General features: G+C 47.0%; 1 protein-coding gene and 1 non-coding gene across 2 annotated transcripts in view; both read right to left on the bottom strand.

Annotated features, from left to right (window-relative positions):
• LOC144501431 (netrin receptor UNC5C-like) overlaps nucleotides 1-25890 on the bottom strand; it is a 354204-nt gene that overhangs the window by 311420 nt on the left and 16894 nt on the right. The window lies entirely within an intron of this gene.
• On the bottom strand, nucleotides 7640-7712 carry trnag-acc (transfer RNA glycine (anticodon ACC)). Its single transcript has one exon. It is a non-coding gene; the product is annotated as a tRNA-Gly (tRNA).

The following is a 25890-nucleotide window of genomic DNA, read 5'->3' as shown; positions in this document are numbered from 1 at the left end:
GTTCTCAAACAGGCTGTGTCCCAGTCAGCCGATGAAAGGTGAAAATTTATCCTTTGATTTTTTTTCAAAATATCCCATTTAATGGAAGGCATTTACATATCAAGCATTTATTCCCGTCAGTTTGTCCCCTCATGTTCTCTTCTCTGTCTCATTAGACCTACACTTCTAATCTATACAGCAAACCCGCCATTGATCTGCCAATCAGGCAGAATGAACTGTTCTGTGAAGGGAAAATACCAGGGCCCAGAGATAAAATCAATTCCGCACTAAAGGCTTTCATTGTTTTCGGACTGTTTGTTGTCCTGCCTGTCACTCCTTGTGAGTGCCCACCGCAATGTAACAATGTAAATGTATGCACTAATGCACTGTGATGTGGGCCTGGCTCCCCAGTCACTTTGCTGTATGTTGGAAGCCACAATCTGTACGTTGTTACCTTTCCATCGTAACTTTGAAATGTTGATGGCGAGGTATTCTCCGTAGAATAAGTACCCGGTTTTCCATTTCTCCACCTTGGGCGGCCATGCCTTCAGCACCCTTGGCCCTGAGCCAGTGGTGAGCAACTTGCAGCCCATCAGGGTTCTGAGTGTGGTCCACGGGACATTTCTTTCACTAATTTGTGGGACATGGGCATCACTGCCTGGTCAGCATTTATTGATGTGGAGATGCCGGCGTTGGACTGGGGTAAGCACAGTAAGAAGTCTCACAACACCAGGTTAAAGTCCAACAGGTTTATTTGGTAGCAAATACCATAAGCTTTCGGAGCAGAGCTCCTTCGTCAGATGGAGTGGATATCTGTTCTCAAACAGGGCACAGACACAGAAATCAAATTTATCAAATGTAATTTGATTTCTGTGTCTGTGCCCTGTTTGAGAACAGATTTCCACTCCATCTGACGAAGGAGCTCTGCTCCGAAAGCTTATGATATTTGCTACCAAATAAACCTGTTGGACTTTAACCTGGTGCTGTGAGACTTCTTACAGCATTTTTGCCCATTCCTAGTTGCCTGAGAACAGATGAGAGTCAACCACCTTACTGTGGGTTTGGAGTCACATGTAGGCCAGACCAGGTAAGGACGGCAGATTTCCTTCCCTAAAGGACATTAGTGACCCAGGTGGGCTTTTACAACAATTGTTTCATGGTCAACAGTAAATTCTTCCCTACCTTACCCTAAAGGACATTAGTTGACTTGCCCGGGGACAGTGTTGCAACATTCCATTTCCATCTGCGTAACGTTTTTCCTACTGGTGCGATTCGCACTTAAAACAAGGGCAAGTGAAGTGAGGTGGGTGCCGATTGCTCACAACATTGACTGTGAGAGCCGTGCGTTTCCTCTGCATCCAATCAAAGTGGGGGTTTTTTTTGTTTTTAACTACTTAAAGTTGAGGACAGCTCCATTAATATATGAATGATTCTGTATTTTCTATCTCAACAACAAAAACAGAAAGTGCTTGAAAATCTCAGCAGGTCTGACAGCATCTGTGGAGACAGAATAGAGCCAACGTTTCAAATCTAGACGACCCTTTGCTCAGCTCTGACGAAGGGTCATCCAGACTCGAAACATTGGCTCTATTCTCTCTCCACAGACGCTGTCGGACCTGCTGAGATTTCCCAGCATTTTCTGTTTTTGTTTCAGATTCCAGCATGTGCAGTATTTTGCCTCTATCTAAGCATTTCCTATCACTCGTTGTGAAATATTTGGCGTGGGTTAAGTGTATTTAATTTTGTTCATGAGGTCATGGTTAGTGAACTAAACTTTGAGCCATCTCTTCTAACATCTCCTGACGTAGTTTGTGCCCAATTTTGTTTGCTAATGCTTCTAGGGTTGCCAACTGGGGATAAGTGTTCTCCAGGTGGTTTCGTCACATGATTTTGCCCTTATGCTCCAGCCAATAATCAGCCAACACATCCGTCCTTGTGATGCACTGACTTCCTAGACCAATTACAAAGCAAGAAGACTTACTACCCAATTGGAACGAGGCTTGATTGTCTGTCAAACATTTTCAATATTTTTATATTTGGTTGTAGTAAGTTCTTGGAGGCAGAAGTCCCTTCACCAAAATCCCTATATTTACAAGTCTGACAACAGCATACAGAGTGCTTTAAGTTAGCAGTGTATACTCGGAGCCCCAGAGGAACTGACACGCCTGGTTAAGTACAAAGCAAGAGGCCCCCTGCTTGGTTCATCAATTTGGCCTTTCATCAGGGGGATCCTATTCTAAAAGGCCCACCTCAATTCATAGAATAGAATCATAGAATCCTACAGTGCAGAAGGAGGCCATTTGGCCCACCGAGTCTGCACCAACCACAATCCCACCCAAGCCCTACCCCCATGCATTTACCCCCGCTCGTCCCCCTAACACTAAGGGGCAATTGAGTATGGCCAATCCACCTAACCCGCACATCTTTGGACTGTGGGAGGAAACCAGAGCACCTGGAAGAAACCCTTGCAGACACGGGGAGAATGTGCAAACTCCACACAGACAGTGACCCAAGCCGGGAATCGAACCCGGGTCCCTGGCGCTGTGAAGTAGCAGTGCTAACCACTGTGCCACCGTGCCGCCCGCTGCCTGATTTAAGTCATTACATTGGTTAGGAGAAATGTTCAAAGAAAATGATGAAGAAAATCCAATCATTTTTAATGTCCCCAAGGATTTTTCCGCAGGGTTGCCCAAAGCAGAATCCTGGAGATTGATTTTCAAATCCTGGAGGATGGGCAACCCGAAATGCTGCTGTCCAGCTTGTGGTGCTTTACTCAATGCAAACTTGTTATTGGATGCATTCCTAGGGGTTTCATCACCTGACTCTCTGTCTCCAAACATCCCACCCCCACAGTCCCGTCATTGGATGCCTGACATGCCCATCATCATATCGCCCACCTTCACACTCTGATTGGGCAATGAACAGACTCTTCTCTACCTGATTGGATGATAGAATCCCAACATCATTGAATCTCTGCACTGCTGCGGGTCTGCACTGACTCTCTGCCAGAGCATCTTACTCAGGCCCACCCTCGCCCTATCGCCCCAACCCCATGTATTTACCCCACTAATCCCCCTAACCTTCATATCTTGGGACACGGTGACACAGTGGTTAGCACTACTGCCTCACACCGCCAGGGTCCCGGGTTCGATTCCCGGCTTGGGTCACTGTCAGTGTTGAGTTTGCACGTTCTCCCCATATCTGCGTGGGTTTCCTCCGGGTGCTCCGGTTTCCTCCCACATTCTGAAAGACATGCTGGTTAGGTGCATTGACCCAAACAGACACTGGACTGTGGCGATGAGGGGAATTTCACAGTAACTTCATTGCAATGTTAATGTAAGCCTTGTGGCTAATAAATAAACTTTACTAAGGGGCAACTTAGCATAGCCAACCCACCGAACTGCGCATCTTTGAACTGGACTTGTGTTGGCCCTATTCTCTCTCCACATATGCTGCCAGATCTGCTGAGATTTTCTAGAATTTTCTGCAGATTAAAATGATTTTTTTTCTGCTGGTGGGGGAGTCTAGGTCTAGAATATATAACCTTGAATTCCGAAGTTGGGAAACAGTTCTTCATTGCAAAGGGAGCACAACAAAAAGCAGATGTTGGGATTCGAGTAAAACTTTGAGCGAGATTCTCTGGCCTTGCCTCAGTGCTTTTCTCGGTGGCGGGAGGTGGCGCACCAGTCCCTGTCAGTGGAATCCTCTGGTCCGTCAATGGGAATTTCCACTGAAGTCACCCCCATCCCATCAGGAACCCGCGGCAGGGGGTGCGTCGCTGGCAGGACCAGAGAATCCCACCAGCGTGAATGGCCAGAGAATTCTGGCCTACAAATCTGAGATCAATAGACTTTGATATAAAGGTATAGAAGGAAACGGAGCCAAGGCGGGTGGATGGAGTTAAGGGATGTTCTGCTGAGGCTTTTAAAGACTCCGGTCAGAGCACATTTGGAGTCTTGTGAGCAATTTTGGACCCTGCATCTAAGGAAGGATGTTGACAGAGATAGATAGGTTCTTGATTGGTAAGAGGAACAAAAGCTACGGGGAAAAGGTGAGAGGATGGGTTGAGAAACTTATCAGCCATGACTGAATGGCGGAGCAGATTCGATGGTCTGAATGGCCTAATTCTGCTCCTATATCTTATGATCTGATAGTCTTTAGATACAGATCAGTCATGACCACAGAAAATAGCAGAACTGGCTCAGGGGTGCTAAATGGCCTCCTCTTGTTCCTATGATCAATGCTGTGACTCAGAGGTAAGTGTGCTACCGACTGAGCTATGGCCACCACCTAATAGTAACCAACAGATGTGGTGAAATATTTGGAGTACATTTATGTTCACTTCTCATTTCACTCCATATCGCAACAAGTTGAAATGGTAACTCCCAAAAGCAATACAGCAGCTTCCATGAGTATTTGATAAAACGTGCACTGGAGATATACAGCCGGTGGATTTGGATGGATTGCGTCTCAAGGAAGAAAGAACCACTTTCAACATAAAAGAAAGGCAGGTCACCTTCCTATGGCAACTAGGAATGGACAATAAATGTAACCTAGCCAAGTCCATCATGTCCAAGAAGATCAGACAACCTCGGCCCTCCTGATTTTGTTCTTAAAATAAGAAATTAATGCCCTCACCTCCCAATGAATCAAGTTAACATAGAAAGTGGGGGTGGGGCGGGGGAGTGGGGGGGCGCACATGTGAAGCAGCTATTCCCTGCTGGAGGGCTGATAGACTAACAAGATGAAAGAGGCACTTGGTCTGCCAGGACTGATAGGCGAGAGGCGCCTAATCTCCTTGCACCCTGTCACCGGGGGAGAAGCTTCAATGACAGGGGCCTGTGAAGGAATTGCTCACACTTAGGCTTATCACTGAGCGTAAATCAAAGGCCTCAAAGTCTTTTAATGTTCCATGCTCACCGCCCCAGCTTTAAACTTGGGGGAGAAAAATTACAATGACATTTTTGTATCGCAATCGGAGGAAAATTGGCAAAACTGAAATCTTTCATGCGTTCTGAATTTCGTGTTAACGCTTGTCTTTCTAACATAAATATTGAAGGTGGCTTCTCCCACCCTCTGGCCTGGGAGTAGAGAACGCTGTCTCTTGTGTTCAGACTTTCCCAAAGTTCTGCACCAAAATTTTTATATCAACAAACAAGCTGGAGTAAAAGCCCTATCCCACTAAATAAAGTGTAAAGTCTGGAATGTTAGCACACCCAATACAACCCCTTGGCTTTCTCTGTATCACAGAACCCTTACAGTGCAGAAGGAGGCTGTTTGGCCCATCGAGCCTGCACCAACCCAGGCACTATCCCCTAAACTCATGTATTTACCCTGCTTATCCCCCTAACACTAAGGGGAAATTTAGCATGGCCGATACACCTAACACGCACACCGTTGGAGTGTAGGAGGAAACTGGAGCACCCGGAGGAAACCCACGCAGACATGGGGAGAACGTGCAAACTCCACACAGGCAGTGCCCCCCGCTGGGAATTGAACCCAGGTCCCTGGTGCTGTGAGGCAGCAGTGCTAACCACTGTGCCACTGTACCGCCCATTGTACAAGTTGAAAAAATGGAAGCACATCATCTGCTGCCATATTTTTGTGATTTCTATGGAGTTAAACGTCCCACCGTCGCAACGCTGACTTTCTTCCTGCATTCTTTACGATGCACTCCGGGGTCAGGCCACGAATATTAAAGCAATTCCTTCTGCCAAGATCAGATTATTAGCAGTGTACCCAGGAACCTAGCAAAGATAACAGGAACCCCTTGCAGAGATTGACCTGAAGTCAGTCCGCTTTTTCTATCCCGTGGGGGTGTGGAGGGCGGTGCGAGGAGGTTGTTTGATTAAGAAACAGAACATTCGTGCCTTCCTCCACTGGGTTTATCATTCTGGAACGCAAGTCTTGCAAATCCACTTGAGTGACAATGATAGTCATTCTATAGGGAGCCCAGAGACTGCCAGCTCTGTCATTTCTGACTGCACTGTGTTGAATATTAATTTTTCCAATACCTCGCGCCCCATATGGATTTGGTCTTGGCTTGTAGTTTTCTGTCAATTTAATGCAAAAGTCCGTCCAAGCGAGTGGAGAGGAATCTGGACTAGGAACACTCCTGGAGGGAATTTTCCCTTCCTGTCCGCCACAGGAATCGCAGTGGGCGAAACACGGATCATGCAAAGGTCCGTTGATCTCAGGTGGGATTTTCCAGTCTTCGGGCAAGCGCGGCCGGAAAATCCTATCCCTAGAGTCCAGTTTCTGTGCAGCAGTTTCTGTTTAACTCTCCATAGAATCCCTAAAGTGTCGAAGGAGGCCATTCGGCCCATCAAGTCTGCACTGACTCTCCGAAAGAGCATCCCAACCAGGCCTCCCCTTGGCCCTATACCTATTACCCTGTACATTTACCACGGCTAATCCACCTAAACTGCACATTTTTTGACATTAAGGGTCAATTTAGCACGGCCAATGCACCTAACCCGCAAATCTTTGGAGTGTGGGAGGAAGCTGGAGCACCCGGAGGAAACCCACGCAGACACGGGGAAAACGTGCAAATTTCACACAGACAGTCCCTCGAGGCCGGAATTGAACCCGGGTCTCTGGTGCTGTGAGGCAGCAGTGCTAACCACTGTGCCACCTCTCATCTTCTCCCTATCTCTGCAGCCACCCTACAAAACGACTGCTCCCTTCCAATTCTGTCCTCTTGTACATTCCCCACTTCCTTCACCACACCTCTGGAGGTTGTGCTTTCAGCTACCCAGCCAACAGAAGTTCTGGAATATTCCCTCCCTAAACCCCTCCATCTCTTTTTCCTCCATTGAGACGCTCCTTAAAATCTACGTCTTTGACCCAACGTTTAATCACCTGTGCTAATATCTCCCATCATGGCTGGAAGTTGAATTTTATTTGGTGATGCAGAACCTCAGGATATTTTACTAGAAATCATAGAATCCCTACAGCGCAGAAGGAGGGCATTCGGCCCATCAAGTCTGCACCAACCACAATCCCACCCAGGCCCTACCCCTGTAATCCCACATATTTACTCTGCTAATCGCTCTAACCACGGATCCTGGGACACTGAACGGCAATTTAGCATGGTCAATGTACCTAACCTGCACATCTTTGGACTGTGGGAGGCTTTTGTTCTCACTGGAACGACGGAGGTTGAGTGGCGACCTGATAGAAATCTACAAGATTATGAGGGGCATGGACAGAGTGGATAGTCAGAAGCTTTTTCCCAGGGTGGATGAGTCAATTACTAGGGGGCATAGGTTTAAGGTGCCAGGGGCAAGGTTTAAAGGAGATGTATAAGGCAAGTTTTTTACACAGAGGATGGTGGGTGCCTGAAACTCACTGCCGGGGCAGGTAGTGGAAGCAGATACGATAGTGAGTTTTAAGGGGCGTCTTGACAAATACATGAATAGGATGGGAATAGAGGGATAGGGGGCTTTAGTTCAGTCATGGTTTGGAGGGCCAAAGGCCTGTTCCTGTGCTGTAATTTTCTTTGTTCTTTGAAACCGGAGCACCCGGAGGAAACCCACGCAGACATGGGGAGAACATGCAAACTGTACACAGATGGTGACCCAAGCCGGGAATCGAACCCAGGTCCCTGGAGCTGTGAGGCAGCAGTGCTAACCACTGTGCAACCGTGCCACCCCATAAATGTTTCTGCCTGGTTTCGAACCGGGGACCTTTCGCGTGGTAAGCGAACGTGATAACCACTACACTACTGAAACAAGTGATTTTACTGGAGTATAGACACTATATAACAGTCATTCAATATCGTGCAAGATGGTTCTTATAAGCAGTCGGCTGAACACCGAATCAATACCACTTTAATGACATTATCGCATTGCCCATTACAACTGCTCGTTAAAAAAGTCAATTTGAGTTACATCCAGAGATAATCATAGAACATAGAAAAACTACAGCACAAACAGGCCCTTCGGCCCACAAGTTGCGCCGGTCATGTCCCTACCTACCTAGGCCTATATATAGGCTTACCTATAACCCTTAATCCTATTAAGTCCCATGTACTCATCCAGAAGTCTCTTAAAAGACCCTATCGAGTTTGCCTCCACCACCACTGGCGGCAGCCGATTCCACTCACCCACCACCCTCTGAGTGAAAAACTTACCCCTGACATCTCCTCTCAGCACCTTACCCCTGACACCTACTCTCAGCACCTTAAGCCTGTGTCCTCTCGTAGCAGCCATTTCAGCCCTGGGAAAAAGCCTCTGAGAATCCACCCGATCTATACCTCTCAACATCTTGTACACCTCTTATCAGGTCACCTCTCATCCTTCGTCTCTCCAAGGAGAAAAGACCGAGCTCCCTCAATCTATCCTCATAAGGCATGCCACCCAATCCAGGCAATATCTTTGTAAATCTTTTCTGCACCCTTTCAATAATTTCTACATCCTTCCTGTAATGAGGCGACCAGAATTGAGCACAGTACTCCAAGTGGGGTCTGACGAGGGTCTTAAAAAAGTTGCATCATTATCTCCCGACTCCTAAACTCAATCCCTCGATTGATGAAGGCCAGCAGACAATACACCTTCTTAACCACCTCCTCTACCTGCGAGGCCGATTTAAGAGTCCTATGGATCTGGACCCCAAGGTCCTTCTGATCCTCTACACTGCTAAGAGTCTTACCCTTGATATTACACTCCTTCATCCCATTTGACCTGCCAAAATGTACCACTACATATTTATCCAGGTTGAAGTCCATCTGCCACTTCTCCGCCCAGTCTTGCATCCTATCTATGTCACGCTGCAGCTTCTGACATCCCTCCAAACTATCCACAACACCACCAACCTTCGTGTCATCAGCAAACTTACCAACCCATACAGAAATCAAAAATTTCAAAGGTTTTCATCTTGGGCTAGGGAGGTGGTTAGGGCTCCCATTTTGTGGTATTGTAAGGTGGTGACAATTTCCAGAGCAGGGGCCTCGAGCCAGACCTCTCTTTACTCTCCAAACAGAAGATTCCCATAGGGGACACTTGTCGAATCATAGAATGATATAGGAGGAGGCCATTCAGCCCACTGTGCCTGTGTCAGTACCTTGTAAAAAGCGAATTGATTCCGCTCCCCTGCCCTTTCTCCAGAGCCCGGCATACATCCCCCTCCCTTCAAGTCATTACCCAAATGCGCGGCATGGTGGCAAAGTGGTTTGCACGGCTCCAGGGACCTGGGTTCGATTCCTGGCTTGGGTCACTGTCTGTATGGAGTTTGCACATTCTCCCCGTGTCTGCACCTGGGTTTCCTCCGGGTGCTCCGATTTCCTCCCACAGTCCAAAGATGTGCGGTCGAGGTTGATTGGCCATGTTAAATTGCCCCTTAGTGTTCCGGGATGCGTAGGTTAGAGGGATTAGCGGGGTAAATATGTGGGGTAAAAAGGATAGAACCAAGGCGGGATTGTTGCCAGTGCAGACTCGAGGGGCTGAATGGCCTCCTTCTGCACTGTAGGGATTCTACATCTATATCCAATTCCCATTTTGAAAGCTACTATTGAAACTGCTTCTATATTAAGCAGCAGATTTTAGATCAGAACAACTTAGTGTATACAAATAATTCTCTTCACCCGCTCTTCACCAGTTATCTGCACCTGTATCCCCTCTGTATTAAATCCCTGTCGTAGCCCAGCACAGAATGAATATATCTCCATTAATCTACCATTGATATATTCACAAAATAAGACATGGGGTTGTTTTGTATAGTCATACAGTGTGGAGTTAAGAAAGGATTAACATTAGCATTTTGAGTTTTAAAAATTGACATAGAATGCAAAGAAGTAATTATAAATGATTACAAGGCCTCAGCTGTGGCATTGTGCGCAGTTTTGACTCTGCTAAATGCATAGAGTGTGTACAATTTACCTTTACCAGTGTAACGACTCAGGGAACCCGACTGGAAAGGAACGTCATTTATTTGGAATATAAAGTAAAGCCACGACCATGGTGTATACACACTAGTCCCTACCTGGGAGTACAGTTCAGCAGGCCCAATCCTGGGCCTGCCATATAAAAGACTTAAGTTATAAGCTCCAGCTGGGCAGGCCGTTGCCTGTTACCAGGGGAACTCATACTTAATGGGCCTGACAGGGAGATCAATCAATGATTCCCCATGGACCTTGTGGGGGTTATCACAACCAGGATGATATGAGAATTAGGAATCTACAGTTACAAGGAGTGACTTGAGGCACAAGGACTATTTCTACCTGAGCAGCAACGGCTCAGAGAAGATTTAGTTGAAATTTTTTTTTAAGGAAGAAGGTTTTTGATAAGGTGAAGAATATATTTCACTCAGCTGAGGCAATCAGACATGAGGGATCATCCATTTGAAACTGTCAGAGGCTGGGGAGAGAGGATTCAGAGAAAATCATAGGTTAGGGGTGTAAAATGAACCGAAAAACCAGTTTCCTATCAAACCTGCCCCACACTCATGATAGTCAGACCATCATGATGAGACAGCTCCCTAAAGCATCATGACTTCTTCATGGGATATGGGTGTTGCTGGTTGGGCCAGCATTCATTGCCCATCCCTAACTGCACTTGAACTGAGTGGTTTTCCAGAGTCAACCATGTTACTGTGGGTCTGGAGTCACATGTAGGCCAGACTGGGTGAGGACGGCCGATTTCCTTCCCTAAAGGACATTAGTGAACCAGGTGGGTTTTTACGACAATCGATGATGGTTTCATGGCCACCATTCGACTTGTAAATTCGGATTTTTATTGAATTCAAATTTCGCCATCTGTCATGGTGGGATTTGAACTCAGGGCCCCAGAACATTACCCTGGGTGGCTGGACTAGCAATCCACTCCACCCACCACCGCCTTCCCACAGAAAGACAAGAAGATGAAAAAAACAACAAGAACCAATAAGGGTGGGGATAAAATTACATTCAGAAAGTTTCTCAGGTAATCAAACCAAATTGAGAAGATATGGATGGGGAGATATATATATTTTGAAATATTTTCCCAAATTTTTGACTGACAGGTTTTTAGTTCCTGCGATTATAATTTTGACATTATCTTCCAAAGGGAATTCCTCTAATTCTGTGCAATGTTCAGATGAAAACAAGATGAAAGAAAGGATCCAAGGCTGCTCCAGAGGCAGATTAGCTGCACCCAACGTTGTCCATGCAAATCACATTCATAAGTAGGGGCACATCTGCCATGGAATGTGAGAGAAGAGTTGCCAATACAAACTTCTTTTCACTATGGTTGATTTCCCAGATTTAGTAATCTCCTTGAATCTTATTTCCAACCAAGTTCCACCACGGGGACAATTCTTCCAAGTTCACCACATGACTCCGAACATTTGAGCACCTGGCTCATGGCTATAGGGACATCAACAATCCAGTTACAGATCACAAATGTATTATACAAGTCACTAATTAGTCCCTAGGACACTGTAGTTTAATTACCTTTCTCATAGATAATTAGGCAGCACAAAGAAGATGCTATATTATTTTCAGTTTGCAAGATTCTCCCAAGTCCATCCTTCCCCCCATCCTCCCCCCCAACCAGAGATCCATCTGAGCCCGCCCCCCTCCTCCAGCAGATGCCAGCGGAAGGCCAGGAAGGTGCTTCAGGCTCTTGAAGGACTGCAGGTCAGAAGGATGGTGGAGGGAGACCAGCGATCGAGGTAGGTTGGAGGCGTGCTCTGCCGAGGGGGCCTGCCTCCCAGGGGGGTCTGATCCCGGGGGGGTGGGGGTTAGGGTAGCATCTGCCGGGGGGGCCTGCCTCCCAGGGGGGTCTGATCTGGTTGGGGGGGGCGGTCTGCCGGGGTGGTTAGCAGGGGGGTCTGCGAAGGATGGTTGAGGAGGATGGGCTTCGGATGTTCCCCTGCAGAATAGAAATCCGCGTCGGATTTTTATTCTGCAGGTTGCTTACAGCGCGGATCTGGAATGGACCAGAAGACGGTAAAGTGGGATTGGCGGTAGAGCTGCGCGCGTGGTTCATTAAGTCGATTTAAATGCATGCTAATGCATTTAAATCGTCGGGCCGCCCGATTCGGGCGCGGACCGGACCCGCGCCCGAATCGGGTGTCGGTAAAGCCGTGATCTGCTCGGATTTGGGTGCAGATTGCGTTAAAGGCCCGACGCCCAACTTTACCGCGATTTCACGCCCGAAAACAGGCACGAAGTTTTCGTAAAATAGGGCCCTCTGTGTGGAGTCTGCACGTTCTCCCCGGATCTGCATGGGTTTCCTCCGGGTGCTCCGGTTTCCTCCCACAGTCCAAAAGACGTGCTGGTTAGGTGTGCATTGACCGTGCTAAATTCTCCCTCAGTGCATCCGAACAGGTGCCGGAGTGTGGCGACTAGGGGATTTTCACAGTAACTTCACTGCAGTGTTAATGTAAGACGACTTGTGACAGTAATAAATAAACTTTAAACTTTAAAACTTTGCAACTGACCACTCTCAACATTCCCGGGGCTGACCCTGCACTCCCTCACCTTTCAGGCCAAGGTCTCTCTTGAGATCCAGAGCTTTGGCTTCAAGATGACTGCCTTCAGAATAATTCACACTAGCACCTTTTAAACTGGGCAAGAACTTAGGCTGTGAAGTAACTCCACAGCCCGTCCTCACTCCCTTGGCTAGAGGTCTGGTTTATATCAGTCTCAGATGCTCTGACCCATGGTTTTACCAGCTTACTGCAGGCTTTTGAAAAACGTTATCTTAAAACACTAAATTGTGCCTTATCACGGACTTTGCTTTCAGAGAAAGCAGTCGCCACACTATATGATTTCCCTTTGAATGGTTGGCATATTACAAGTCAAGTTTGGAGTTCCTTAAGTGCACGCAGACATTTTTTGCACACTTGTGGTTCTTGATCCATATCTTTTCTTTACATTGCATTCACGCACAACTGAACCCAGAACAGGCTGTGCAAAAAGAATTGAAATCGGGTCGAATGCAACAAAAAAATTGGATTGTTTTGTGAGAGAGGATGAGAGATCAATCAGCAAGAGCTAAGTGCCTGTGCTATAGAGTCATAGAGGTTTACAGCATGGAAACAGGCCCTTCGGCCCAACTTATCCATGCCGCCCTTTTTTTTAAGCTAGTTCCAATTGTCCGTGTTTGGCCCATATCCCTCTATACCCATCCTACCCATGTAACTGGCAGCTTGTTCCAGACACTCGCCACCCTCTGTGTGAAAAAATTGCCCTTCTGGACCCATTTGTTTCTCTCCCCTCTCACCTTAAACCTACGCAGTCTAGTTTTAGACTCCCCTACCTTTGGGAAAAGATCATAGAATCATAGAATCCCCAGAGTGCAGAAGAAGGCCATTCAGCCCATCAAGTCTGCATCGACCACAATCCCACCCAGGCCCTTGCCCCATAACCACATGCATTTACCCTGGCTAATCCCTCTGACACTAAGGGGCAATTTAGCATGGCCAATCTACCTAACCCACACATCTTTGGACAGTGTGATGTTGACTATCTAACTGATCCATGCCCCTCATTATTTTTTAGGCCTCTATAGGATCACCCCTATGCCTCCTCCGCTGCAGAGAAAAGAGTCCCAGCCTATCCAGCCTCTCCTTATAACTCAAACCATCAAGTTCTGGCCACACGGAGTGACAACTCACAAAGCAGAGCTACACTCCAGAAAAGGTAGAGCAGGAAATCTACTAAGATACCCTTCAATAGTGGCAACAGATCTCCACTGACTAACCAACCAAGATGCGACAATGGGGCTCACCAAAGCAGAGGGATGGGGCCACCAAAATATACCAACGGATGTACCAAAGTCAAACAGAACGATCAAAGTTAATCAAAAAGGATTCAGCAATTTGTATTTACAGATTGTCTGGAATGTAGTAAAATGTCCCCAGGTCCCTCACAGGAGCTATAATAAACAGAAATTGGACACCGAATCACATACCGAGATATTAAGAGAGGGAGGGTTTATGGAGCATCATAAAAGGAAGAGAGAGAGTGGCTAGAAATTTCCATGGAGGAAGTCTCAGACTTTGCAGTCCAGGCAGCTGAAGGCACGGACAGCTGGCAAAGGAAATCATGGAAAGATCAGGATCAGACGAGCGCCAGAATTTTTTTTGGGAGAGTTAAATATACACAGAGGCTTTCCAGCCCCTACATCCCAAAGTGATGCAGCAATCCAGTTAAATCCTCTTTGACTTTGGTGGATCCGGAAGATCCCACTAGTGGGAGCGGGCTGGAAAATCCCTGGCCATAGTCTTTCACACAGTGGCAGGACATCATAACATTCTTCGTAGCAGTGGTTTGGAAGTTTAGTCATTGTTGTAAGTTAGCAGCAGTCAACCTGCGCACAGCAAGGTGCCACAGCAGCAATGTGACAATGGCCATTGCCTCCAATGATGTTGATTGAGGTCTGCCAGGACACCAGCTGAAAACTTCACTGCTCTTATTTGAAGCAGTGCACATGGATCTTGTGCGTCTTTTGCATTCCCCTTTTTATATAAACAAAAGGGCGGCACGGTGGCACAGTGGTTAGCATTGCTGCCTTACAGAGCCATGGACCCGGGTTCAATTCCAGCCTCGGGTCACTGTCTGTGTGGAGTTTGCACATTCTCCCCATGTCTGCAAGGGTTTCCTCCGGGTGCTCTGGTTTCCTCCCACAGTAGTAGAGACAGGTACAATTTTGTGGACAGTTACATGGATAAGATGGGTATAGAGGGATATGGGCCAAATGCAGGCAACTGGGACTAGCTAAGTGGTAAAACTGGGCGGCATGGGCAAGTTGGGCTGAAGGGCCTGTTTCCATGCTGTAAACGTCTACGACTCTATGGCACTGACTGTATCCATGATGTGGAGATGCCGGCGTTGGACTGGGGTAAACACAGTAAGAAGTCTCACAACACCAGGTTAAAGTCCAACAGGTTTATTTGGTAGCAAAAGCCACTAACTTTCGGAGCGCTCGCACAGCACTCCGAACGCTAGTGGCTTTTGCTACCAGATAAACCTGTTGGACTTTAACCTGATGTTGTGAGACTTCTTACTGATTTTATCGGCATGCCCGCCCTGGAATCGGGCTGGGCGAGGTTCGCAGGATGGCATTCTCCATTGGCCTTGGACGCGATTTTATGAGCCTCGGGTGGGCGTGCCGGTAAAAGTTCGGCCTATGAGTCCAAAGATGTGTAGGTTAGGTGGAATGGCCATGCTAAATTGCCTCTGAGTGTCCCAAGATGTGTAGATTAGGGGTCTTAGTGGGGTAAATGTGTGAGGTTAAGGGAATGGAGTAGGGGTCAGGGACTTGGGTAAGATGCTCTGTTGGAGAGTCGGTGCAGACTCAATGGGCTGAATGGCCTCCTTCTGCACTGTAGGGATTTTCTGATTCTATGAAAGAGTGAACAGGGCATTGGTTAAATGCTACGACCAAAAGACAGCGACAGGTCAACATTCACAATATTCTAGTTACTGGTTCTCAAGAAAGTTACTCCCAACCTAAACACTGACTTCCCTGAGGCAAAGTGAACGGCGTGTCTGTGAAACTTGGTGGACTTGAGAGAAGAAACACAAATTTTCATTAAAAAAAAGCAAAATGAACCAAACGATATAATTGGGTTGCATTTTTCTCAAAAAGAAAGAAACAAACAAAAGCCAGAGACGAACCAGTCCCGAAAAATACTCAGGATGAAATAACAGTCCTGTCGGGACAGAACTGATCAGCAACGGGACCTGGACAATGTACGCTGCTGTCCTGATCTAATCACTGAAAGCCCCTTCTGAAAATAAATACTCCAGAAGTCTGTCTGGAGGATAAACAGCAGTGACAGTCAAACCAAGCAGCCCAGAAGCTCAGGAATTCCCTCCCTGAACTTCTCCGCCTTTATCTCGCTCTCCCTCCTCCTTTGAGATGTTTCTCCAAACATCCTTCTCTGACCAAGCATTTGGTCACCGGTCTCAATATGTCCTGGTCCAACTCGGAGTCCAATTTAATCACTCTGGCGATTCACCTAAGGATGTTTGACAAAAGACGTGCTGGTTGGGGTGCGTTGGCTGTGCTGAATTCTCCCTCGGTGTGCCCGGGCGGGGGCCGGATTGGGGGATTTTCACAGTAGCTTGGTTGCAGTGTTAACGTAAGCCTACTTGTGACACTAATAAATAAACTTCAAACTTAAAACTCCACAGGTACTTCAGTGGCTGTGAAGCACTTTGGGAAGTCCTGTGATGATTAAAGCATAAATATAAGTTAGGTTTAAGGTGAGAGGAGAGAGACACAAAAAGGTCCAGAGAGGCAATTTTTTCACACAGAGCATGGTGAGTGTCTGGAACAAGCTGCCAGAGGTAGTAGTAGAGGTGGGTACAATTTTGTCTTTTAAAAAGGGTTTAGACAGTTACATGGCTAAGATGGGTATGGAGGGATATGGGCCAAATACGGGCAATTGGGACTAGCTTAGTGGTAGAAATTGGGCGGCATGGACAAGTTGGGTCCTGTTTCCATGCTGTAAACCTCTATGACTGTGAATCTATAATGTTAAAGGCGCTATTTAAACACAAGCTGTTGTTGATGCGAGGGTGGCAATGGTGTATAGGCACTTAATTTCAGAAGCTTGGCACGCAGAGGAGGGAACGCTCAGCTTTTTCATTGGGCAGCAAGCTCGATGCTGGCGAAAATGAGACTGACAGGACGTTTGGTCCTTTTCCTCTTTCGCTGTGGGTGTAAATCACAGAATCCTACAGTGCAAAAGGAGACCATTCGGCCCATCGAGTCTGCACCGACCACAATCCCACCCAGGCCCTATCCCCATAACCTCATGAATTTACGCTAGCGAGTTCCCCTGACACTAAGGGGCAACTTAGCATGGCCAATCCACCTAACCCGCACATCCTTGACCTGTGGGAGGAAACCGAAGCACCCGGAGGAAACCCACGCAGACACGGGGAGAATGTGCAAACTCCACACAGACAGTGACCCAAGCTGGGAATTGAACCCAGGTTCCTGGCGCTGTGAGGCAGCAGTGCTAACCACTGTGCCACCGTGCCGCCCCAAGGATTCTCTGGCATTATTTCAAAGTTGAGGGAGAGAATCTCGCCAGGGCCTCATCCGATATTAATCCTTCGCTGGATCAGGTTATCGTCACCTTGCTGTTTCTGGGTGCTTGCTATGCACAAAATGGTTTCTGTACCTTCTCTATCACAACAGTGACTACCCTTCAAAAATACTTCATTGGTTGAAAAGCTAAGCCCATGTAATGTAAATCATTCTTCCACTACCTTTGCCTAAAAACGCAAAACGCCTCTACTTTTTCAGGAGACTAAGGAAATTCGGCATGTCAGCTACGACTCTCACCAACTTTTACAGATGCACGATAGAAAGCATTCTTTCTGGTTGTATCACAGCTTGGTATGGCTCCTGCTCTGCCCAAGACCGCAAGAAACTACAAAGAGTCGTGAACGAAGCCCAATCCATCACACAAACCAGCCTCCCATCCATTGACTCTGTCTACATTTCCTGCTGCCTCCGCAAAGCAGCCAGCATAACTAAGGACCCCACGCACCCCGGACATTCTCTCTTCCACCTTCTTCCATCGGGAAAAAGATATAAAAGTCTGAGGTCACATACCAACCGACTCAAGAACAGCTTCTTCCCTGCTGCCGTCAGACGTTTGAATGGACCTACCTCGCATTACATTGATCTTTCTCTACATCCTAGCTATGACTGTACCATTACATTCTGCATTCTCTCCTTTCCTTCTCTATGTACGGTATGCTTTGTCTGTATAGTGCAAAAGAAACATTACTTTTCACCGTATGTTAATACATGTGACAATAATAAATCAAATCAAATCAAATCAAATAAAAAGGCCTCTCCTCACTTGTGATGCTAACCAGTCAGTTCTGGTGGGTTATTTAATGAACAATGGGAATTGGGAAAGACCAATTGTCTTCTCAGCCAATCTTCACATTCATGCCCCTTCCAATTGGACCTGCTGGGTGGATATCAGGGGTGAAAACTATGACAGATTATTCCCCCATCCCAAGTGGTTTCAAGGATACCGAGGGCAATGGTAGCATCTTTACCGCCCGCCCCATCAGCCCCCTCTCCCAACCCAGTAAACTCAACATAGACAGGAGGAAGGGGGCATCCATATCTTGGATCAATCCCATTCCATGGAAGGCAGACCACACACCGATACAGTCATCAGACAGGCAGGCAAGCTTGGATGGGCTCCAACAACACTCAAGAATCTCGATAGCATTTGGGGCAAAGCAGCCCGCTTGATTGGCACGTCATCAACCACCTTAAACATTCACTCCCTTCACCACCAGCAGCACACAGCATGGACCAGAACGTATGACATATAGAAACATAAAAACATAGAAACATAGAAGATAGGAGCAGGAGGAGGCCATTTGGCCCTTCGAGCCTGCTCCGCCATTCATCACGATCATGGCTGATCATCCAACTCAATAGCCTAATCCTGCTTTTTCCCCATAACCTTTGATCCCATTCATCCCAAGTGCTATATCCAGCCGCCTCTTGAATACATTCAATGTTTTGGCACTAACTACTTCCTGTGGTAATGAATTCCATAGGCTCACCACTCTTTGGATGAAGAAATGTCTCCTCACCTTTGTCCTAATTGGTTACCTTGAATCCTCAGACTGTGACCCCTGGTTCTGGACACCCCCACCATTGGGAACACCCTTTCTGCATCTACCCTGTCTAGTCCTGTTAGAATTTTATAAGTCTCTATGAGATCCCCCCCCTCATTCGTCTGAACTCCAACAAAAACAAACTTAACCTAGTCAATCTCTCCTCATGCATCAGTCTTGCCATCCCTGGAATCAGCCTGGTAAACCTTCGCTGCACTCCTTCGAGAGCAAGAACATCCTTCCTCAGAAAAGGAGACCAAAACTGCACACAATATTCTAGGTATGGCCTCACCAAGGCCCTGTATAATTGCGACAACAAGAAAGATTGCAAGAATTGCAAGAAGCAACTCAGCAAGGTTGTTCGACAGCACCTTCTAAACATGTGACCTGTATCGCCTAGAAGGACGGGGGCAGCAAATGTACCAACACCCTGCAAGATCCCCCTCTGAGCTACTCACCATCCTGGCTTTGAGGCGGCACGGTAGCACAGTGGTTAGCACTGCTGCTTCACAGCTCCAGGGTCCCGGGTTCGATTCCCAGCTTGGGTCACTGTCTGTGTGGAGTTTGCACATTCTCCTCGTGTCTGCGTGGGTTTCCTCCGGGTGCTCCGGTTTCCTCCCACAGTCCAAAGATGTGCGGGTTAGGTTGATTGGCCAGGTTAAAAATTGCCCCTTAGAGTCCTGAGATGCGTAGGTTAGAGGGATTAGTGGGTAAATATGTGGGGGTAGGGCCTGGGTGGGATTGTGGTCGGTGCAGACTCGATGGGCCGAATGGCCTCCTTCTGCACTGTAGGGTTTCTATGATTTCTATGAAATATATCGACCTTTCCTTCACTGTCGCTGGGTCAAAATCCTGGATTTCCTTCCTCCCTAACAGCACTGTGGGTGTACCTACACCATATGGACTGCAGCGGGTTCAAGAAAGCGGCTCACCCCCGCCACCTTCTCAAGGGGCAATTGGTGATGGGAAAAATCAGTGATTCCCTGAACAAAACTAAATATTTATGTGCTTTCTTTTCAAAAGAGCTCTTTGGAATGTCCAAAACCAACAGGAAGTTTCCATGAAAGAAGCACTATTTCTTTTCTGAAAAGAAAACAAAACTATGCTTCAAAGTTTAATGGCAGGCTGGCAAGGGACACCTGAAACATTGAAGATTGAAAATGGCTGCTTCCACGGCCCATTCTGCCTCTGCCCCCATACTGCCCCTTATCTAGGATGAATATTTAAACCTGGACTGCTTTCATTACTCAGGGGAACCTTGGAAAACACTTTTATTGTAAGAATGAAATAGGGAGTGGAGGTTAAGGGCCCAATTAAACTTGGGATTTAAGAGTTTGAAACGCAGCCCAGAATAACAAGGCTGGTTTGAAAGGCTTGTATGTTTGTCGGTTTCCGAGAGAACAAAGACTGAGTGTGACATTCCCTTTCACATTACCGTCATCTTATGGGTATAATTTCAAGGGAAGACTGTGTCCTCAGCCTTGTCTGGGGCTGCCAACCCACTCCTGGATTTCCTCGGAGCCTGCAAGAATCGAAGAGTGATCTCCAGGACGCTAGTGTGAGCAAAGGAAAGGGGAAAAACTTACTGGGGCATGAACAAAAGTACCGTTGTTTGACATTTTCCTTAAACTCCTCTGTTTATTGGTTACGAAAACAGTGGGGATGTGGAAAAAGGCTGTTTGGCTGGTAGCCAAGTATCGTGCAATCGATGAAGAGTCTTATTTGCTTGCTAATTGGCCGTAGGCAGGCGGCACACCATAAGGATGGTTGTATCTGCTGACCAATGGTGAGAGTATTGAGGGGAAGAGAGGAGTGTCGGTGAGGGGGCTGGTCTTTAGCGGTGGAAGGGTGGTTGGAGGCAGGAATATGCAACATCCTCTGGTCATTCTATGCATGAATGCTTCATTTAAAGAGTTGGCTCTGTTTTTGCCAATAGCAATGCTGGTTACAGTAACCACTGTTGTCAATGCTCCAGTATTGCAGGTAATGCATTTTGGAAGGTCTAATACAGATAGGAAATATACAGTAAAAATGGCAGAACCCTTAGAGTATTGATAGGCAGAGGGATCTGGGTGTACAGATACACAGGTCACTGAAAGTGACAATGCAGGTGGAGAAGGTAGTCAAGAAGACATACGGCATGCCTGCCTTCATTGGCCGGGACATTGAGTTTAAAAATTGGCAAGTCATGTTGCAGCTTTATAGAATCTTAGTTAGGCCGCACTTGGAATATAGTGTTCAATTCTGGTCGCCACACTACCAGAAGGATGTGGAGGCTTTGGAGAGGGTACAGAAAAGATTTACCAGGATGTTGCCTGGTATGGAGGGCATTAGCTATGAGGAGAGGTTGGAGAAACATGGTTTGTTCTCACTGGAATGACAGAGGTTGAGGGGCGACCTGATAGAAGTCTACAAGATTATGAGGGGCATGGACAAAGTGGATAGTCAGAAGCTTTTTCCCAGGGAAGAGTCAATTACTAGGGGGCATAGGTTTAAGGTGTGAGGGGCAAGGGTTAAAGGAGATGTACGAGGCAAGTTTTTCACACAGAGGGTGGTGGGTGCCTGGAACTTGCTGCCGTGGGAGGCAGTGGAAACAGATATGATAGTGACTTTTAATTTGGAATACTGCATCCAGTTCTGGTCGCCACACTACCGGAAGGACGTGGAGGCTTTGGAGAGAGTACAGAGGAGGTTTACCAGGATGTTGCTTGGTATGGAGGGGCTTAGTTATGAGGAGAGATTGGGTAAACTGGGGTCGTTCTCCCTGGAAAGACGGAGGATGAGGGGAGACTTAATAGAGGTGTATAAAATTATGAAAGGCATAGATAGGGTGAACGGTGGGAAGCTTTTCCCCAGGTCGGTGGTGACGTTCACGAGGGGTCATAGGTTCAAGGTGAAGGGGGGGAGGTTTAACACAGATATCAGAAGGACATATTTTACACAGAGGGTGGTGGGGGAACGTTTAAGACTTATCTAGATAGCCATATGAATGGAGTGGGAATAGAGGGATACAAAAGAATGGTCTAGTTTGGACCAGGGAGTGGCATGGGCTTGGAGGGCCGAAGGGCCTGTTTCTGTGCTGTATTGTTCTTAATGGGTGTCTGGACAAATACATTGATGGGATGGGAAGAGAGGGATATGGTCCCCAGAAGGGTAGGAGGTTTTAGTTCAGTTGAGCAGCATGGTCGGTGCAGACTTGGAGGGCCGAAGGGCCTGTTCCTGTGCTGTAATTTGCCTTGTTCAACTATCAGCAATAACCTAATCAAAGCCTTACCACTGATGCTCTTGAAGTTGAGGACTCAACAAATGGACAGTGTTCACTTTTCAGTTAAATGTCAGCCCTCATTAATTTTAACTCAGCTATAAAACATTTTTTTCCTTTATCCTCATGGGCGATGGGTGTCGCTGGCATGGCCAACATTTGTTGCCCATCCCTAATTCCCCTAAAACTGAATGACTTAACTGTGGATCTGGAGATACGTATTGGCCAGACCAGGTAAGGATGACAGAATTTCTTCCCTAAAGAACAATAGTGAAGTAGATGGATTTTTACAGCAATCGATGATAGTCATCATGGCTAACATCATTGAAAGTAACTTTGTATTCCAGAGATATCGGTTGAATTTAAATCTCACCAGCCACCATGGTTTGGGATTTGAACACATGTCCCCAGAGCCTGATCATCGGGATTACAGGTCCAGAGACCATCGCCATCTTCCCAATGGAGGGTGAGAAGCGTACAGTGGAACCATCCTTTGACTTAATTGCAGTAACTGGAAGTCAGGAGACTCTGAGTTTGAGGCCCTGCTCCAGACAATCCAAGTGACGAGACGTAGGACTTCCGGCTCAGAATATTGGGTTAACAACCAACAGGATATTTGTACTTGCTGTATGCCCCCCTGCCTCACCATTGGAGGGTAGGAGCCCATAAACTGCCAGCTATGGGTGGCAAAATGGTAGACAAGACCACGAAAGGAGTGTCAAAGTCACAGTCTGACAGATTCATTAGCTGGAATTTTATCGGCACGCCTGCTCCGATTCCGGGGGCGGGCAAGGCTCAGAGAACGGCCTTCGCCGTTGGCCTCGGGTAGGATCGTACAAACCTCAGGCGGACATGCCAGTAAAATTCTGTCCACTGAACTACCGAATCCCTACAGTGCAGAAGGAGGCCATTCGGCCCATCAAGTCTGCACTGACTCTCCAACAGAGCATCCCACCCAGACCCTATTCCAGTAACCCCACGTATTTACCCCGCTAACCCGCACATCCTGTGACCAATCCAGCATGGCCAATCCACCTAAGCTGCATTCCTTTGGATTGTCCATCAGTCTACGATCCTTCCGTCATTTCACACATTACATTCCAAGGATGGCGGGGGGGGGGGGTGCAGAAACAGCAACAACATATAATGATTGAATATTAGTGGACAAGAATATTGGCGCAAACTATGGAGCAAATTGAAAAACTTACCCTGCATCTAAAAGCCTGCTCCCCCATAACCACTTGCTTTTACCTCACTCATTAGGAAGAAGGAGGTGCCCCGTAGCCATGGCTGCTTTGATGAAGCTAACTTGAAACTGACAAGAGCTTTGCTTGAGTCAGACAAGCTTCAAAGTACTTCATCGCAATGTTAAGGTAAGCCTGCTTGTGCGATTAATAAATAAACTGTAACTAAAGACTTATTGTGGAACAATGGAAAGTTGTGACTGAGACACTGAATGCTGGAACCACAAGGGGTCATTGCTACCCCGTCCCGTGCTAACCTGGTCTGGATTGTGTCCAGTCCGCCTTTCAGTTACTAGCCCTGCAGCATCCCCCAGTCCTGCCCTCGATGCACACACATGGCCTCTGTGCTCTCAAAATGTTATAAACACCAGAAGTCCAAAATCTCCTGTTACATCAAATCTAAACAACTTCAATACACTCCGACATGTCTGGTTCTGCATCCAGTCAATCACTGAGATCTTGATAAAGTGCCACGTCCCCTCACTGCTGCTGGACACTGCTCCTGATGTAAACATCTGGTTGCATTTCATACTCAGTGATATTTCTCTGCCTCTCTGGTACCCTGCGAGCTTTAGTCTTGATGTCCCCTCTGCAGGCCACAAGCACTAGTTATTTTTCACAGCCACCAGCCCCTCCAGAACCCTGTTTCACACTCACCTATGACCCCAAAGGAAGACTCCGCTTACATTCGCTGCCTGGAATCAGTAAGAATTCACAACGCTGGAAACTCCGTCTATGAATGACACAACTGGTGACAATTTTGATGAGCTGAGGCAGGATTGTGTACATGAAAAAAATGTGGATGAAGGTTTCAATTCTCAGGAAAAGCTGAACAGACTGGCTTTATTCTCGAGATGTGGAGATGCCGGCGTTGGACTGGGGTAAACACAGTAAGAAGTTTAACAACACCAGGTTAAAGTCCAACAGGTTTATTTGGTAGCAAAAGCCACACAAGCTTTCGGAGCTCTAAGCCCCTTCTTCAGGTGAGTGGGAATTCTGTTCACAAACAGAGCTTATAAAGACACAGACTCAATTTACATGAATAATGGTTGGAATGCGAATACTTACAACTAATCAAGTCTTTAAGAAACAAAACAATGTGAATGGAGAGAGCATCAAGACAGGCTAAAAAGATGTGTATTGTCTCCAGACAAGACAGCCAGTGAAACTCTGCAGGTCCATGCAACTGTGGGAGTTACAAATAGTGTGACATGAACCCAATATCCCGGTTGAGGCCGTCCTCGTGTGTGCGGAACTGGTACATTGGGGAAACTATGCAGACGCTGCGACAACGGATGAATGAACACCGCTCGACAATCACCAGGCAAGACTGTTCTCTTCCTGTTGGGGAGCACTTCAGCGGTCACGGGCATTCGGCCTCTGATATTCAGGTAAGCGTTCTCCAAGGCGGCCTTCGCGACACACGACAGCGCAGAGTCGCTGAGCAGAAACTGATAGCCAAGTTCCGCACACACGAGGACGGCCTCAACCGGGATATTGGGTTCATGTCACACTATTTGTAACTCCCACAGTTGCGTGGACCTGCAGAGTTTCACTGGCTGTCTTGTCTGGAGACAATACACATCTTTTTAGCCTGTCTTGATGCTCTCTCCATTCACATTGTTTTGTTTCTTAAAGACTTGATTAGTTGTAAGTATTCGCATTCCAACCATTATTCATGTAAATTGAGTCTGTGTCTTTATAAGCTCTGTTTGTGAACAGAATTCCCACTCACCTGAAGAAGGGGCTTAGAGCTCCGAAAGCTTGTGTGGCTTTTGCTACCAAATAAACCTGTTGGACTTTAACCTGGTGTTGTTAAACTTCTTACTTTATTCTCGAGAACAGAGCAGAATGAACGATAACTTACTGGAGGTCTATTGGCATAGAATCATAGAATTCCTACAATCCAGAAGGAGGCCATTCAGCCCATTGAACTACAATGATAAAAATCCGATCCAGGCCATATCCCTGTATCCCCACACATTTACCCTGCTAAGGGCAATTTAGCATGGCCAATCCACCTAACCCACAAATCTTTGGACACTAAGGGGCAATTTAGCATGGCCAATCCACCTAGCCTGCAAATCTTTGGAGTGTGGGAGGACACCAGAGCACCCGGAGGAAACCCACGCAGACACGGGGAGAACATGCAGACTCCACACAGGTAGTGACCCAAGCCGAGAATTGAACCCGGCTCCCTGGTGTTGTGATACAGCCGTGCTAACCACTGTGCCGTCCATGCTAGGTCATGAGCTTTAAAATTTATAAATCCTGATTTTAACCTAACCTGCATGTCAACAAAGTGTGAAGTGGGGATGCCTGACCCTCACTGCCCCTCCCTTTCTCCCCAAGCAGTTAAAACTGGGACTGATATCCAAACAAGGTGCGAGTGTTTAGAAATGCAGCAAAGTTCAACACAGTGATCAGTTGTCTACAACCTCCGCAGTTTCAGGATGAGATCATCTATCCAGGCCAAATATAAAAAGACTCTTTCAAAAATAAAATCTCACAGCAGATTTAACCAGTGACGTAATCATGCCTTCTGCGCTGGCTGTTCCTGGTACAACCAGCACTGCCTGATGCCTTGAGCAGTGTGTTCAGTTGCAGTTGTCAACTCTGGCTGGGTGTATTCCTTAAGGTTTCATTAGAATACCTGCCCAAGACCGCAAGAAACTACAATGGGTTGTGAAGATAGCCCCGTGCATCACTCAAACCAGCCTCCCATCCACTGACTCCGTCTACACTTCCCGCTGCCTCGGAAAAGCAGCCAGCATAATCAAGGATCCCACGAACCCTGGACATATTGGACGGGA

This window comes from Mustelus asterias, chromosome 1 (genome assembly GCF_964213995.1).
Source record: "Mustelus asterias chromosome 1, sMusAst1.hap1.1, whole genome shotgun sequence".
NCBI classification, from domain to species: Eukaryota; Metazoa; Chordata; class Chondrichthyes; order Carcharhiniformes; family Triakidae; genus Mustelus; species Mustelus asterias.
Note: the sequence above shows the minus strand (reverse complement) of the source record. Positions and strands in the feature narration are given on the sequence as shown.